This window comes from Nycticebus coucang, chromosome 6 (assembly GCF_027406575.1).
Source record: "Nycticebus coucang isolate mNycCou1 chromosome 6, mNycCou1.pri, whole genome shotgun sequence".
NCBI classification, from domain to species: domain Eukaryota; kingdom Metazoa; phylum Chordata; class Mammalia; order Primates; family Lorisidae; genus Nycticebus; species Nycticebus coucang.
Window position 1 is genome coordinate 59,103,631 of NC_069785.1, and position 16,152 is coordinate 59,119,782.

The window sequence follows — 16,152 nt, forward strand, 5'->3', positions numbered from 1 at the left end:
TTACTCAGGAGGCTGGGACTACAGAATCTCTTGAGCCCAAGAGTTTGAGGTTGCTGTGAGCAATGATGCCAGGACACTCTACTGAGGGTGACAAAGTAAAACTCTGTCTCAAAAAAATAAAATAAATTTACAAATAATGAAGACAAAAAAATATTCTCTAAACTACTAAAAGTTGTTTTTATGAGGTGCAACTGCATGAGATTTTATTTCACTTTTTTACATTTCTGTTTTCTTCAACTTTAATATAAGCTTTATCACTTTTAGGATTAAAAAGCCAATAAACATTAAATTTAAAATAACAGTAAATTTATCAAGAACAAATAAAATTATTCACAATTTAGGGCAGGCAAGATTTTTTTTAAATGTAGGTGTAGCTGGGCGTGATCGCTCCCCTCTGGGAGGCCAAGGCGGGTGGATTGCCTGAGCTCCCCAGTTCCAGACCAGCCTGAGCCAGAGCGAGACCTCATCTCTTAAAATAGCCAGCACCGGTAGTTCAGTTACTTGGGAGGTTGAGGCAAGAGAATCACTTGAGCCCAAGAGTTAGAGGTTGCTGAGAGCTGTGACGCCACCGCACTCTACCAGGGCGAGGAAGTGAGACTCTGTCTCAAAAAAAAAAAATGTAGGTGTAAGAAACATTAACTTTGCACATGACTATTTGGTGGATTAGCACTAAAGCAAGAAATTAAGCAAGCGCTAGACTAAAGGTATGGCAGAAGAAAACCAGGAGTGGGAAAAACCAAAAGATAAATTTCAGGGGCATTTCAGAACATCACAAGTTGAAACAGAGAACTAAATCTTACTAAGGAAGTGTTAAGTTCAAAAAGAGCAGATCAGGCATTTTATAACCTTCTTTTGGGGGGTATATCATTGACATTAACCTTTTCTAATTTTAAGAACAACTTTGTAAATTTCATTTAAAAATTGTATGGATTTTAAAAAATACCATGGATTTTAAAATTCCCTAGATTTACTATTATTTGTTGTTAAGTTCCTCTTTACTGAATGTCTATTTTCTCTACAAATACAACCTTTCCCCCTATTTTGCTGAAAGTAGAAAATTTTTGTAAATGGAATTACCAGATCAGGAATATAAACATTCAGAACAGTCTTTTTTTTCTGGAGACAGAATCTCACTCTGTTGCCCCAGGCTAGAGTGCAGTGGTGTCATAGCTCACAGCAATCTCAAACTCCTGGGCTGAAGCCAGGCACAATGGCTGAAGCCTATAATCCCAGCACTGTGGGAGGCTGAGGTGGGAGGATTGCTTGAGCTCAGGAGTTCGAGACTTGTCTGAGGGAGTGAGACCCTGAGTCATGAAAAAAATGGAAAAACCCAGCCGGGTGCCACAGTGAGTGCCTGTAATCCCAGCGGCCTCAGAGGCTGGGGCAGCAGGATGCCCACAGCCCAAGTTTGAGATTGCAGTGAGCTACGATGCCATTGCACTCTGCTCAGGGCATAGGGTAGAACTCTGTCTCAACAAAGAAAAACAAGGAGGGGGTGGCGCCTGTGGCTCAAGGAGTAGAGCACCGGCCCCATATACCAGGGGTGGCAGGTTTGAGCCTGGCCCTGGACAAAAACAACAACAACAACAACAAAAAACAACTCCTGGGCTCAAGCGATCCTCTTGCCTCAGCCTCCCAAGTAGCTGGGACTATAGGCATGCACTACTACCCCAGCTAATTTTTCTATTTATTTTTAGTAGAGATGAGTCTGGCTCTTGTTCAGGCTGGTCTTGAACTCCTGAGCTCAAGCAATCCACCCACTTTGGTCTCCAAGAGTGCTGGGATTACAGGTATGCGCCACTGAGCCTGGCCTTAAAGGGTCTTGATATATACTGGTAAGTTGCTATTCATAATGGTTTTTATTAATTATTAATTTGTTAATGCCTAATCTATATTCTATCCAATAATGTTTATGTGTGCCTATCACTGCATATTCACCAGCACTGACCATTATGATTTTTAAAATATCCATGCTAATTTGACAGTTGTAGCATAAGATCTCATTTTTTTTCACATATAGTTATTTTAAAGCCTTCTTTCATGAATATTCTGTTATATGCTTTGTCTTAAAATGTAAATCTTTTGAACGGTCTATGGTGTGTAAATCATTGTTTCTTTAATAAACAGAATAAGCAAAATGATAGGTCCACTTAGACATATTGACTGAAAGAGTTAGGTTTTATGAAAATTGCATTGACACCTTTGACATGTAGAGAACTAGTTCCCACTTGAGCAAGTGTCCTCCTCACAACTTATGCTGTCTTACCTGTTAGTTCCCGCTAATCATCCTAATGTCTCAAATAGTTCTTTTTTTTTTTTTTTTGTAGAGACAGAGTCTCACTGTACCGCCCTCGGGTAGAGTGCCGTGGCGTCACGGCTCACAGCAACCTCTAACTCTTGGGCTTATGCGATTCTCTTGCCTCAGCCTCCCGAGCAGCTGGGACTACAGGCGCTGGCGGCTATTTTTTTTTGTTGTTGTTGTTGCAGTTTGGCCGGGGCTGGGTTTGAACCCGTCACCCTTGGCATATGGGGCCGGCGCCCTACTCACTGAGCCACAGGCGCCGCCCTCAAATAGTTCTTTTAAGTTCCCTATGCGTACCTATCTATAAATCAGCTGAATTCTGCGGAAGAAGCAAAAAACAACACAGATGATGATGATGTTATTGACAGGCTAGCCACATTCTTGTTTTCTGTCCTTCGGGACCAGTACTTTTTGAGGTGGTCAGGAATAAAAGACTGAGCTGTGGTGAAGAGACCCATGCTCTCCAACAAAAGTTAACAGATCCTTGGGGGATAAGTCCACGATTTTGATTTCTCATTAGCATTGTGAGCTCCATCCAAGTGTGACTGACAGTCACACAAATCAATACAGGAGCACTTTGGGAAAGCCAAGTTAGAGTTTTTTTTCTTATAGATTAGTGCCCTGTTCTTACGGAGTTCATTGAAAAAGCAAATCAGAGCCCTTTGAATTCAATGAAGCTACATTTCTAAGAAAAATATATTATGTGACTAAAAGGGAAATAAAATACTAAATTGCTGTTTAAATAAAAATGTTGCTGAAGGAAATGAAACTATAATCTAGATGGTTATTAATGCTTTCATTTTCACTTCTTCTTTTTTTTTTTTTTTGTAGAGACAGAGTCTCACTGTACTGCCCTCGGGTAGAGTGCCGTGGCGTCACACGGCTCACAGCAACCTCTAACTCTTGGGCTTACGCGATTCTCCTGCCTCAGCCTCCCAAGCAGCTGAGACCACAGGCGCCCGCCACAACGCCCGGCTATTTTTTTGTTGCAGTTTGGCAGGGGCTGGGTTTGAACCCGCCACCCTCGGCATATGGGGCCGGCGCCCTACTCACTGAGCCACAGGCGCCGCCCCATTTTCACTTCTTTAATTCTACTTCAAGTCATATCTAAAGACTAAATGCAACCTCAAAGGTTTAGAAGGCAGTGAATATTTACATATTTAGCGACTTCTTTTAATCCCATCAACCATACTTTATAAAAAGTTGAGTGAAGTCAAAATTTGACATTTGAAAAAGAGTGGAAGAGTAGCCAAAGACCTGGGGAAAATGTGTCAGTCCCATCTACTCATTTTCTTTGTTTTGTTCCCAATTCCAAAGGAAGTTGATTCTCCTCAATATAAAAGATGTTTAAAATATTCAATGGCATCCTTTTATCATGCTATTGAATATAATTTGAAAGCTTAAGGTGAACATTTAAGCTTAATGTTTAAAGAGTAGAAACAATAAAAAATAATCCTGTAGACTTATAATGCAAATGAAACAGGAAAAATGTTAGTAAGACATCTTAGATTTAAAGAAGAATGTGCCAATCACCAAAACCTAATGTGTAATTGCACAAAAATGCTGGTGCAATGAAATTAGAAATTCAACAGATGGTTCCAAAATAAAATATTTCTGCAGTATATGTGAACAATTGTTCCCCAACTCCTCTGAAATAAACGTGTGGATAATTAAGTGCAATTTAAATAATTTAATCCAAGTCGATCATTTCATCTTGCCAGGGAAATACACAAGGCAAGGTAACTTTCATTGAAGATACAATTTCTCATTTAATTAATAAACAATTACTGATGGATTATTGGCATTCATTAGGAGATATTATTATTAATAAGAAAAAGAAAATACTGTATGGTCTTTACCCTTGAAGAACTCCTATTTGAGGGACTAGTACAACTTGAGACTATTAACCATGTATTCTGATTTTCATGAATGTAAAAATAAATAATAGAAGACTATAATATATTGCACTTGCCTAAGATGCCAATGACTTGTAAGAAAAGGTTTATAAGATCTGACACGTAGTGGCAACTTGGCAATACCTAGTGTCCTATTCCTGGACTTTTCACCAGCAGTAACTTTTGCTTTTAGCAGCCATTTTAAAATGATTAATTAAATGGGCTTTCAGGCCAGGTGCAGTGGCTCATGGCTATAATCCTAGAAATATGAGAGGTGGAAGTGGAAGGATCACTTGAGCTCAGGAGTTTGAGACCAGCCTGAGGAAAGGCAAAAGTAGAAAAAATTAGCTGGGCATGGTGTTACATCTCCTGAGTAGTCTTGGCTATTCAGGGGGTTGAGGCAGGAGGTTAAGGTTGCAGTGAACTTGACTCTACTGCATTCTACCTGGGGCAATAGAATGAGACTGTCTCAAAAAAATAAAGCAAAAATAAAAATATTAATAAGTGCACTTTTATTCCTTTTAGCATTGCTGTATCTTGTTACTTACATTTCTCCAATGGTGTTTATCTATTCAAGGTAAATATACTCTGGCAGCCCAGTTTGTGTTCCTCTTAATTATCTGGAGGTGTTCAGGATCTTACAGGGCCAAGACTCTAAAGCAGGGGTCCTCAAACTTTTTTATTTTTATTTATTTATTTTTTTTTGTAGAGACAGAGTCTCACTGTACCGCCCTCGGGTAGAGTGCCGTGGCGTCACACGGCTCACAGCAACCTCCAATTCCTGGGCTTAAGCGATTCTCTTGCCTCAGCCTCCCGAGCAGCTGGGACTACAGGCGCCCGCCACAACGCCCGGCTATTTTTTGGTTGCAGTTTGGCCGGGGCTGGGTTTGAACCCGCCACCCTCGGCATATGGGGCCGGCGCCCTACTCACTGAGCCACAGGCGCCGCCCTCCTCAAACTTTTTTAACAGGGGGCCAGTTCACTGTCCCTCAGACCTTTGGCAGGCCGGACTATAGTTTAAAAAAAAAAAAACTATGAACAAATTCCTATGCACTGCACATATCTTATTTTGAAGTAAAAAAACAAAATGGGAACAAATACAATCAAACCACTGCATATGGCCTGTGGGCCGTAGTTTGAGGACTCCTGCTGAAGGCTGTTTCTCAAAGGTTAATGTGCATCAGAAACACAGGAAAGGCTTGTTAAAAACTAGATTGCTGTCCCCGCCTTTGGAGTTTCTTGTCTGCAGCTCTATTTACTGAGTAGGTTTTGGATGGAGTAAAAAAATTTACATTTCAAATGAGTTGCCTGATGATAGCTATATTACATGTCTAGGGAACACACTTTGAGAACCCCTGTACTAAATGATACCTAGCTTCTTGTTCTCAGAAGTACGATAGCTGAGATCGCAAGAGGAACTGAGAAAACAAAAAAAGAATTGTCTTAGTCCATGAAAATCTTAGGCCTACTTCTATCTATTCATATATTCAAGGCCAGTCTTTTCCTTTCCAGGGTTCCAGTATTAAGTGTCATTTTAAGGAAGGAACTCCCACCCCACGGATTAAGGGTAATTATTTCCAAAATAGATGCTAAGATAAAAAACAAAGATGGAAGAATACTTACTATATTAAAGCACACTTGGAAAATTTAAGTTGAATCCTTATCTTACTCCTTACATCAAAACAAATTCCAGACAGATTGAAGATTTAAACGTGAAAAATGTTCCTATAAAAGTACCAGAAAAAAAATTATGAGTGATTTTTCTTTTTTTTTTGTAGAGACAGAGTCTCACTGTACCGCCCTCAGGTAGAGTGCCATGGCATCACAAGGCTCACAGCAACCTCTAACTCTTGGGATTGCACGATTCTCTTGCCTCAGCCTCCCGAGCAGCAGGGACTACAGGCGCCGGCCACAACGCCCAGCTATTTGTGATTTTTCTTTTTATAATTTCAAACGGAGATATGCCTTCTGAAGTATTCCATATAGCTCCATGGCTCATACAGTGAACACATAGACTACAGAAAAATTTTTTTAAATCTGCCTGTAAAAACTAAAGGCAAATTATTATTATTATTATTATTTTGAGATGGAGTCTTACTTGTTGCCCTTGGTAGTGTGCTATGGCATCATAGCTCACAGCAACCTCAAACTCTTGGGTTCAAGCGATTGTCTTGCCTCAGCCTCCCAAATAGCTGAGACTACAGGCACCTGCCACCACACTGGGCTATTTTTAGAGAAGAGGTCTCTCTGTGGCTCAGGCTGGTCTCCAACTGCTGAGCTCAGGCAATCCACCTGCCTTGGCCTCCGAAGTGCTGGGATTACAGGTATGAACCACTGTGCATGGCCCAAAGGCAAATTATTAATAAAAAAGGGAAAATGCTTGCAACTAATATCACTAAAAAGGGGCTAAGTCTAATATAATGTGAGGGCCTCTACAGATTAATAAGGAAAAGACCAAAAATCAAGTAACAAAGTGGCAGCTCTAGCCACAGCCTGTTTCCCTGTGTTACTCACTTCTGAACCAAAGTCTAAAGCAAGTGTGTAGGTCACAAGTCTGTGTTCTGACTGCACAAGATTTTGAGAATTTTGTATTTGACTTATATATCAGGGAGGTAAGAGTCATGTCATAGGAATGTCCTTTAATATGGAAAGGCTATTTAAAAGATCTTGGTCATCTGTGACTATAGCAAATGTCCACTATCTTTCTTTCACAGGTTTGGTTATAACAGCAGTCAGTAAGAAATTATAAAGGCAAATTTATTTTTATTTAGAAGCCTAAGTACTTACTTAGAGGTTTAGCTACTATTTAGTAGCCTCCTAATTGCCTCTGTCTTTCATTTATTTTTTCAAGTTTTCATAAATTCAACAAATACCTATTAAGGACATACTATGTACCCAGCACTGTCTTCAAGGTGTTTGGACAATACTAATGAAAATAAACATAGAAAAAATTTATTGTCCCTAGGAAGCTTATATTTGAGTGGGATGTATTTAGTTCTTGTTAGTACTCCTCATTAGTTTTCAAACTTTTTTTGTTTTTTTGAGACAGAGTCTCACTCTATCGCCCTGGGTAGATTGCTATGGTGTCATCATAGCTCACAGTAACCTCAGACTCTAGGGCTCAAAAGATCCTCTTGTCTCAGCCTTCTAAGCAGCTAGGACTACAGGCCCCCACAACAGATATCTACTTCTCTGTTTTTGTGCCAGTACCATGCAGTTTTGATCACTATCGATTTATAGTACAGTCTCAGGTCTGGTAGCGTGATTCCTCCTGCTTTGTTTTTATTTCTGTGTTTCCCTCTCAGCCAACCGTCCTCTCCTCACTGCAGTTTAGGCCACACCTCTCAAGAAATCACCCAAGAATCTGGACTCCTGGGGGACAGGCCTCCTGACCTCAGAGTGAGAGTGGAGGGGAGTGCCAGGAGCTCAGAGTTGCAGGTAGAGAATATATACAGTTTTATACAGTTTTATGCCTGGCAGGAGAACGCCATGGCACCCTAGTAGGGGAGGTAGGTGCAGTTTTTAAGAGGGTCTCTCCCGTGGAGTGTAGTGGGAGGAACTTTGAACTCTGCTCATTTGTTTGTGGGGCACTCCGAGCCGTTCTAATGGGGGAGGGGACTCCTGTCCACTTGGTGATGGATTTTGTACCTTTTCTTTGTATCCTTGGGGTCGTAGCTCACCTCATTGGGGTTGATGTGCATTCTTCAACCTTCTCTCTTGGTGCAGCTCTAATCCACCAGGTTACTTGCTAAATTTCTGTCCTTTAACTCTCCTGGGCAGGAGCCTCTGTTTCAGTCAGCCATCTTGTCTCCGCCCCCACCCCCCTCAATTTTCTGAATCTCAGCAATGATGGAAAGACAGCTGCAGAATGCCACTGGATATCTCTCCTTCATCCACCATCCTCTCCTATTGTTAGTAGAGATAGGGTCTGGCTCTTGCTTAGGCTGGTCTTGAACTCCTGAGCCCAGGTGACCCTCCTGCCTCTGCCTCCCAGTGTGCTTGGTTTAGAGGCGTGACCCACCATGACTGGCCAATTTCCAAACTTTTAAATTCCAAACAAGAGGAGATTAAATACGTGGGGGCAGGATAAGTACTCTGGTGTTTTTCAGTTTTTCTAAGATAATTTTAGTTGGCTTAATTCTTAGGTATGTGCCTTTTCAAATACACAGAAGAGACAAGCTTAGTTTGTCTTCATTGGTTTTCATGTTTTACTTAATACTCAAAATATTATTTTTTGATTTGCAAAATCTTTCTAAATCTTTTTAGTAGTTGCCTGTGCAAGAACTTTGTATATTATGAACAAAACTAAATGTCTAAAGATATATGCTAAAATTCTGGCATCTAAAAAAAAATACATGGCATAGATATATTTCAAAAAGGTTTTGGGTGTTTGAAATGCTTCCCTTGTTGTAGTGAATAGTCGAGATCTGACTGTAAGAAATATGCATGCTGGGCAGTGCCTGTGGCTCAAAGGAGTAGGGCGCTGGCCCCATATGCCGGAAGCGGTGGCGGGTTCAAACCCGGCGCCTGCCAAAAACTGCCAAAAAAAAAAAAAAAAAAAGAAAGAAAAAGAAATATGCATGCTGGAAGCTGGGCAAGATGGTGTATATCTGTTGCCCCAGCTACTCGAAGGCTGAGGCAGGAGGATCATGTAAGCATAGGAGTTTACTTAAGCCTAGGAGTTCAAGGCTGCAGTGCACTATAACCACAGTTGTGTATAGTCACTGTCCTCCAGTCTGGGTAATACAGTGAGACCTCTCCTTTATAAATGAAAAAGAAATATGCATATTGGCTTCGACTTCTTCAAAGGAGAATACAATAATTAAATAAGAAGATTCTTTGCTTGCCAAAATTTCAGCAGACGCTAATATTTTAAAAATATTTTAGAAATGCCGAGAAAACAGAAAGTTCCAACTGTATGTGTTTTTGTAGGTGATGCCATAGTGTGTTCTGTCTGGGATCCAAGGGGAGTATATCTTTGTTTCCCAAAGTTATATTGACCCAAACTGGAGAAAAACAGTATTTGGTTTTAAAAGGATATATAGAGTTATTTAAAAAATATTCCCAATTCATTAATTCATTTAGTGTTTTTTTTTTTTTTCAGAATGTTTAAAAGTCTTATTCCATTGCCCTCCCGCTTTCAATGTTGCTGTTGGACAACAGATGCCATTTTCTACTTTTAGTCTTTTGTATTTGTCCTCTTTTGTATTCTATCTGTAAGCTTGAAGGTCTTCTCTTTGCTGTGTGCTCAGATTTCCTAATCACACGCTTTGGTATAGATTTATTTTGAGCTATTGTGGTGGACACTGGATGAACTCATTCAAATTGTTAACTCATGTACTTCGGTACTGGAAATTTTTCTTAGAGTATTTCTTTTCATTTATGACTTTTTTTTCCTTTTCCTTTTTTTTTTTTTTCTGAGCCTTTACTATTTGGATTTTGATTCTCCTGAACTGGTCTGCTTTTTTGCTCTGATTTCTAGGAAGTTTCCTTAATTTTCTCTTCCAATCCTTTAAAATTTTTTTCCCATTTATACTTTCTTGCTTTGAATTCTAAGGCTATTTTTGTATTCTGAAAACTTCTTTCTTCCTCTTTTAAAAATATATATTATTATTCCTGCTTTTGTTTCATCGTTGCAACTTTCTCCTGAAGATATATATATTTGGATATTATATATATACGTATGTATGTATGTATATATATATATCCCATCAGGGGATACAGGGGTGCCAAAAAATGTATACACATTTTAAGAGATCTTGTTGAAGTAAAATCAATCATTCCCCCAAAGTACATAAACCAGGTAAAATGGATGTGGGTAGCATGTCTAGGTACACTTGACTAGTAATAGTACCTTCAATTCAACTTCAAAAATACATAGATAACATCTCTTAACGTGTTTATATTTTTTGGCACCCTCTGCATATATTACATATATATAAACATAGATAGATAGATATAGTTACTCTCTCTAAATATATTTAGTATACTGCATATAGTTTTCTTTTCCTTGTCTAGTCTGTTTTGCCCCAGTTAACTTTTTATTTGTCTTCCAAGATAGAAACTTCCTTCATATGTCTGATAATTCTGGGTTATCTGCTCATAGTTAAGAATAGGGCAACAAAATGCTGATGAGAAAATGAGTGAATAGGTCAGGGTCTGTTAGCTGTAAACTTCCCTGTATTATCTGTTTGTATTTATAACTGGGGAACTTCCTATGTCAGTATCTTCAGGTCTTTTCTCTTGAGTTGATCACATTTCACAGAGAAGGATCTTCCAATATCTTACCTAGACAACTGAAAGTCTGGCTGCAGAATTCTGGGAGCCAAGTTGGTGAGGGTGGCTGGGAGCCTGAGCATCTGATACACGAATGTTCACCGAATCCTGCTATCCCCTAGTTTTGCAGAGAATGTATTTGCAGTGTTTTACCTGGGTAGGAGAGAAACATTTGCCTGGGGCGGCACCTGTGGCTCAGTGAGTAGGGCGCTGACCCCACATACCGAGGGTGGCGGGTTGGAGCCTGGCCCCAGCCAAACTGCAACAAAAAATAGCTGGGCATTGTGGTGGGCGCCTTAGTCCCAGCTACTGGGGAAGCTGAGGCAAGAGAATCACCTAAGCCCAGGAGCTGGAGGTTGCTGTGAGCTGTGATGCCATGACACTCTACCAAGGCCGATAAAGTGAGACCGTCTCTAAAAAAAAAAAAAGGAACATTTGCCCGACTGCATGGAGTAGAAAAGGGAATCTGGGGATCTAATTGCCTGCAACCAACCACACTTGTAGTAGCTCCTCCTTTCCTTATCTCCACTTCAAGAGGCACCTGGAAGGCTGGCTAGTTGTGAGTCTTTTGGTGACTCTGCAGTATGGATGAGTTTGGCTACTGATCTCCCTCATCACTGCCTTAGGATTTAGTTTTATCAGTCTATTATGTCATTTATCATTAATATGTCTGCTTTTAAGCTTCTCAGATTTTGTTGTCGTTGTTCCTTGTCTTCCATGCTTAGGATCATTACAAATCATTTTATAAAATGATATGATGTATTGGACTTAATTTAGCTTAATATGGGGATGGAAAAGGGAGAGGAAAGATAGATGAAGAGGCCATAATTATGAAAGATAGGTGATTAAATACAGAGATGTTCTTAACACTATTCTGTCTACATTTATGTTTGAAATTTTCCATAATAAAAATATTTTTAAAAATCCCTTCACAGATATGTTAGTGTGGTTTTGGGATGCAGCAAAATTTGAGACATATATTTGCCTTTTCTATCTGAAAGTGAAGAACCATTTGTCTTTTCTACCTGAAAGTGAAGAACCATTCACTTTTCAACAAATATTTTTTGAGTATCCAGTATTTGTTAGACGCGGTGCCAAGATAACACACAGGAATTAGAAAAGGGAGCTATTTATTTTATCTCATTAACTATACTGAGTTTTAAAAAACTGATATCTATGGCTATCTAGGTTTGATGTTCTAGTCTGTTTACTGCCCCCCCCCTCCTTTCTGGCTATTGAATTTGTCTTTATCTTGGTGTAAATATATGTTTTTAAGAAATATGAAAAAAAGGAATCTTAGTGGAGAAAAGGCATTGAGTATAACATGAACATGTCCTCAAATCTGAATGCAGCATCCATGCATACAATTCATCTAAATAGCTTAAATAATGGATAAAAATGATATTACAAGAGGTAGAGAACTATTTTTATCTCTCAACATTCAGAGAGAAAAGGTGAAATCTCCACCAGAAAAATCCCACGAAGGTGGAAAGTTCTTGCTGGCTGATAGAAAAGAATGGGTAGAGTGGACTGTTTGGTCATTTATAGAATCTGGCTTCTGACTGAGTAAAAAGTCTTGGCTTTTAGTTCATCAGTGGTGGGAATGCTATGGACTGAAGGTATTTCTTCTTATTAAACTCATTATTACATGAAATCGTTCCTGTAAGTCCCAAGGGGACAGCTGCTTGGAGCAGAGAGCTACAGGACAGTCCATTAGCCATCAACTTTGAATCTAAGTCCGCAGTGCTAGGAGGCCAGTCATTCCACTCAAATAATTTATTATACCCACTTAACACTTGACTTGATTAGCTTTTTTCTCTCTGTCTCCCCACTTCCTCTCTCCTTCTCTGAGCTTTTTAGAATGCTTGTCTTCTAAAAAAGGGGCCAAGGTCAAGTTAATCTTCCAAGAAAGCAAAAAGCCCATTGCTTCAGCTGTTGTTCCAGAGGTTTCTCTGGGAAACTCAGGTCTCCTTGATAAAATGTGTGCATGGGCATGTGTGTGTGTGTGTGTTTGAATATAAAGTGGGGGGAGGTTCTTAGAAAGTAGGGACTAAGGTGGCGCCTGTGGCTCAAGGAGTAGGGCGCCGGTCCCATATGCCAGAGGTGGCGGGTTCAAACCTAGCCCCGGCCAAAAAAAAGAAACTAGGGACTGAAACCATACTGACAGAATTCCTGTGTCTTCCCAGTAGCAGGCTACAGTGAATGGATAGGAAGTAAAATCTATTAGATTATAACTTTTTTTCTAAGCAGATTTTTTGTTTGTTTGTTTTGTTTGAGACAGAATCTCAAGCTGTCACCTTTGGTAGAGTGCTGTGGCGTCACATCTCACAGCAACCTTAAACTCTTGGGCTTAAGCAATTCTCTTGCCTCAGCCTCCCAACTAGCTGGGACTACAGGTGCCCACCACAATGCCTGGCTATTTTTTGTTGTTGCAGTTGTCATTGTTGTTTAGCTGGTTCGGGCCAGGTTTGAACGCACCAGCCTCAGTGTATGTGGTGGCGCGCTACCCCCTGAGTATGGGACCCACCCCCTAAGCAGATTATTTTTTATTTCAGAGTAATATGAGGGTACAAACAATTAGGTTACAATGTTCACATTTGTTAGGTAAGGTCCCTGTGGTAGTATCCTGCACCCAGAAGGTGTGCCATATACTCTTGCATTATGTCCCTTACGTGGGAGCATAACAATCTCCCTCCTTTCTCCCTAGCCAACTTGAATTAAATTGAGTTTTTCCCTAGTGTAGGCCTGTTCATCTATTGGCTTCGTATTAGTATTGAATACACTGGATATTGCTTTTCCATTCTTGTGATACTTTACTAAAGAAAATCCAACTCTATCCAGGTTAATACAAAATATATAAAGTCTCCATCTTTTCTTAGGGCCGAATAGTATTCCATGGCACACATATACCACAGTTTATTAATTTATTCATGGATTGTGGGCACTTGAGTTGTTCCCACATCTTGGCAATTGTAACCTGAGCTGCAATAAACAATGTAGTGAAAATGTCCTTATGATAAAATGCTTTTTTTTTTTTTTTTCTTTTGGGGAGATGCCTAGTAATGGGATTGTGGAATCAAATGTAAGGTCTCTTTTGAGTTCTTTGAGTTTGCAATCCCACAAACAGTGTAAAAGTGTTTCTTTCTTCCCACATCTATGTCACAGCTTTGGGAGAAATTAAAACTTCTTGAGGGCACGGTGGGTTCCAGACTCTCTGTTCCAAAATCATTTAACACTATGCCTTGCATGTAAAAAAATATTCACGAAATATTATCCAACACGAAGTTATTGATATTATCATATACTATAGAAACAGTACTATTAATTGATTTTATTTTACTTCTTCCTCTCTGAGATTTCCAATAAAGGCTTTTGGCTCCATCTAGTCAGGTCAACAAAGTGATACACAACTCCAATTTTAATATTCTTTTTATTTTCCATAGAAGTCAGAGGGATTATAGGAAATTCACCGGTGGGAACAATATTCACTTATTAAAAATGATGTGGGCAAAGACAACTATTTTAAATTGCACATGAACTTTATAGACACCCTGTATTAGAGCATGAAAAATAATTTTTTTTTTTTTTTTGTAGAGACAGAGTCCCACTGTACCACTCTCGGGTAGAGTGCCGTGGCATCACACAGCTCACAGCAACCTCTAACTCTTGGGCTTACACGATTCTCTTGCCTCAGCCTCCCAAGCGGCTGGGACTACAGGCGCCCACCACAACGCCCAGCTATTTTTTTTTTTTGTTGCAGTTTGGCCAGGGCTGGGTTTGAACCCACCACCCTCGGCATATGGGGCCGGCGCCCTACTCACTGAGCCACAGGCGCCGCCTCTGAAAAATAATTTTTTATAATGTGAAAAGGTTGACAGATTTAATTCTAGATCCCCCTCTCTTGTTGAGCCAGATCAACAATGACAATTGCAAAAAAAAAAAAAAAAAGCTGGTGTTGTGGCAGGCACCTGTTGTCCCAACTACTTGGGAGGCTGAGGCAAGAGAATCACTTAAGCCCAAGAGTTGGAGGTTGCTGTGAGCTGTGATGCCACTAAAATAGGTGCATGGTGCTCAAAGATGCATGTTAGTCCCGATCCTCAAGGAGTTTACAATCTAACGAGGAAAAGAAATTATAAAAGTTTATGGGCCATAATAGATGTAAGTCAGTCCCCCAAGGAATGAAGGAGCCCCATGACTGAGGGTTTAGACAGACAACTATTGCTTACTTTTAATTAGTTTTGTGAGAAGGATGACAAGAAACTGGCTCTTCTTTCCTCCTGAGAGTACTGGAAATTCCTCAGATAGGATTCCTTCCACGCCTCCTCCTTCACCAAAATTTCTTTCCAGTTTTACCACTGAGCCATAGAATCATATCATGGTGCTATGGTTTGAATGTGTCCTCCAAAAGTTCATATGTTGGAAACTTAATCCTTAATGAAAGTGTGAGAGATGGGCCTTTAAGAGGTCATGAGCATGAATCTTGGATTAGCAGATCCCTCATGAATGGATTAATGGCATTATTTCAGGAATAGGTTAGTTATCTTGGGTGTGGACCCTGATAAAAAGATATGCTGGGTCTCATCTCCTTGTTTTACATATTCACTTGCCCTTCTGCATGGGATAATGAGCAAGAAGGCTGTTGTGATGCTGGTGCCATGCTCTTGGACTTCCCAGTCTCCAGAACTGAGAGTTAAATAAACTTCTGTTCTATACAAACTGCCCCAGTCTGTAGTATTGTTACACCAGCAGAAAAAGGAACTAAGAATGGGGACTTAAAAGTTATCTAATTAGACTTCCTATCTGATGTTTAGGTCTTTGCTACAAAAATGTGATCATTGGGCCTGTATTGCTTGCAACACACTAGATTACAAACAGCAGAAAATCTAAATCCTGTTGGTTTAATCAAGGAAGAAGTTATTTAATGCAGAGACTCAAAAGGTCACCAAAGATCAATTTTTTCTCTGTATATACTTTGTTCATGTCTGCTTTATTTCAATCTGGCTAGACCTTCTGCTTAGAAGATGGATACCAAGGTCCTGGGGTCCTTTATTCTTTTGAACACATGCAGAAAGAAGGGGTTACCTCTGAAATTCTCTAAAAAAAAAAAAAAAGAAAGAGGGCAGTGCCTGTAGCTCAAAGGAGTAGGGTGCTGGCCCCACATACCGGAGGTGGCGGGTTCAAATCTAGCTCCGGCTAAGCTAAAAACTGCAAAAAAAAAAAAAAAAAAAAGAAAAGAAAAGAAAGAGAGGCTCAGCACTTGTAGCACAGTGGTTATGCTGCTGGCCACATGCATGGAGGGTGGCGGTTTGAACCTGGCCCAAGTCAGATCAACAATGACAATTGCAAAAAAAAGAAAAAAAAGCTGGTGTTGTGGCAGGCACCTGTTGTCCCAACTACTTGAGAGGCTGAGGCAAGAGAATCGCTTAAGCCCAAGAGTCGGAGGTTGCTGTGAGCTGTGACGCCATGGCACTCTACCGAGGGTGACCTAGTGAGACTGTCTCAAAAAAAAGAAAAATTTTCCCAAAAGACCCCGGGAAATTGCTCTTCTCTTTGGCCCAGATTGTGTCTTGACCATTGCCAACCAATAATTGTGACAGGGTCTTTCATGTTTACATGGATGGAGCTGGAACATATTCTTCTTAGTAATGTATCTCAAGAATGGAAGAAAAAGTATCCAAT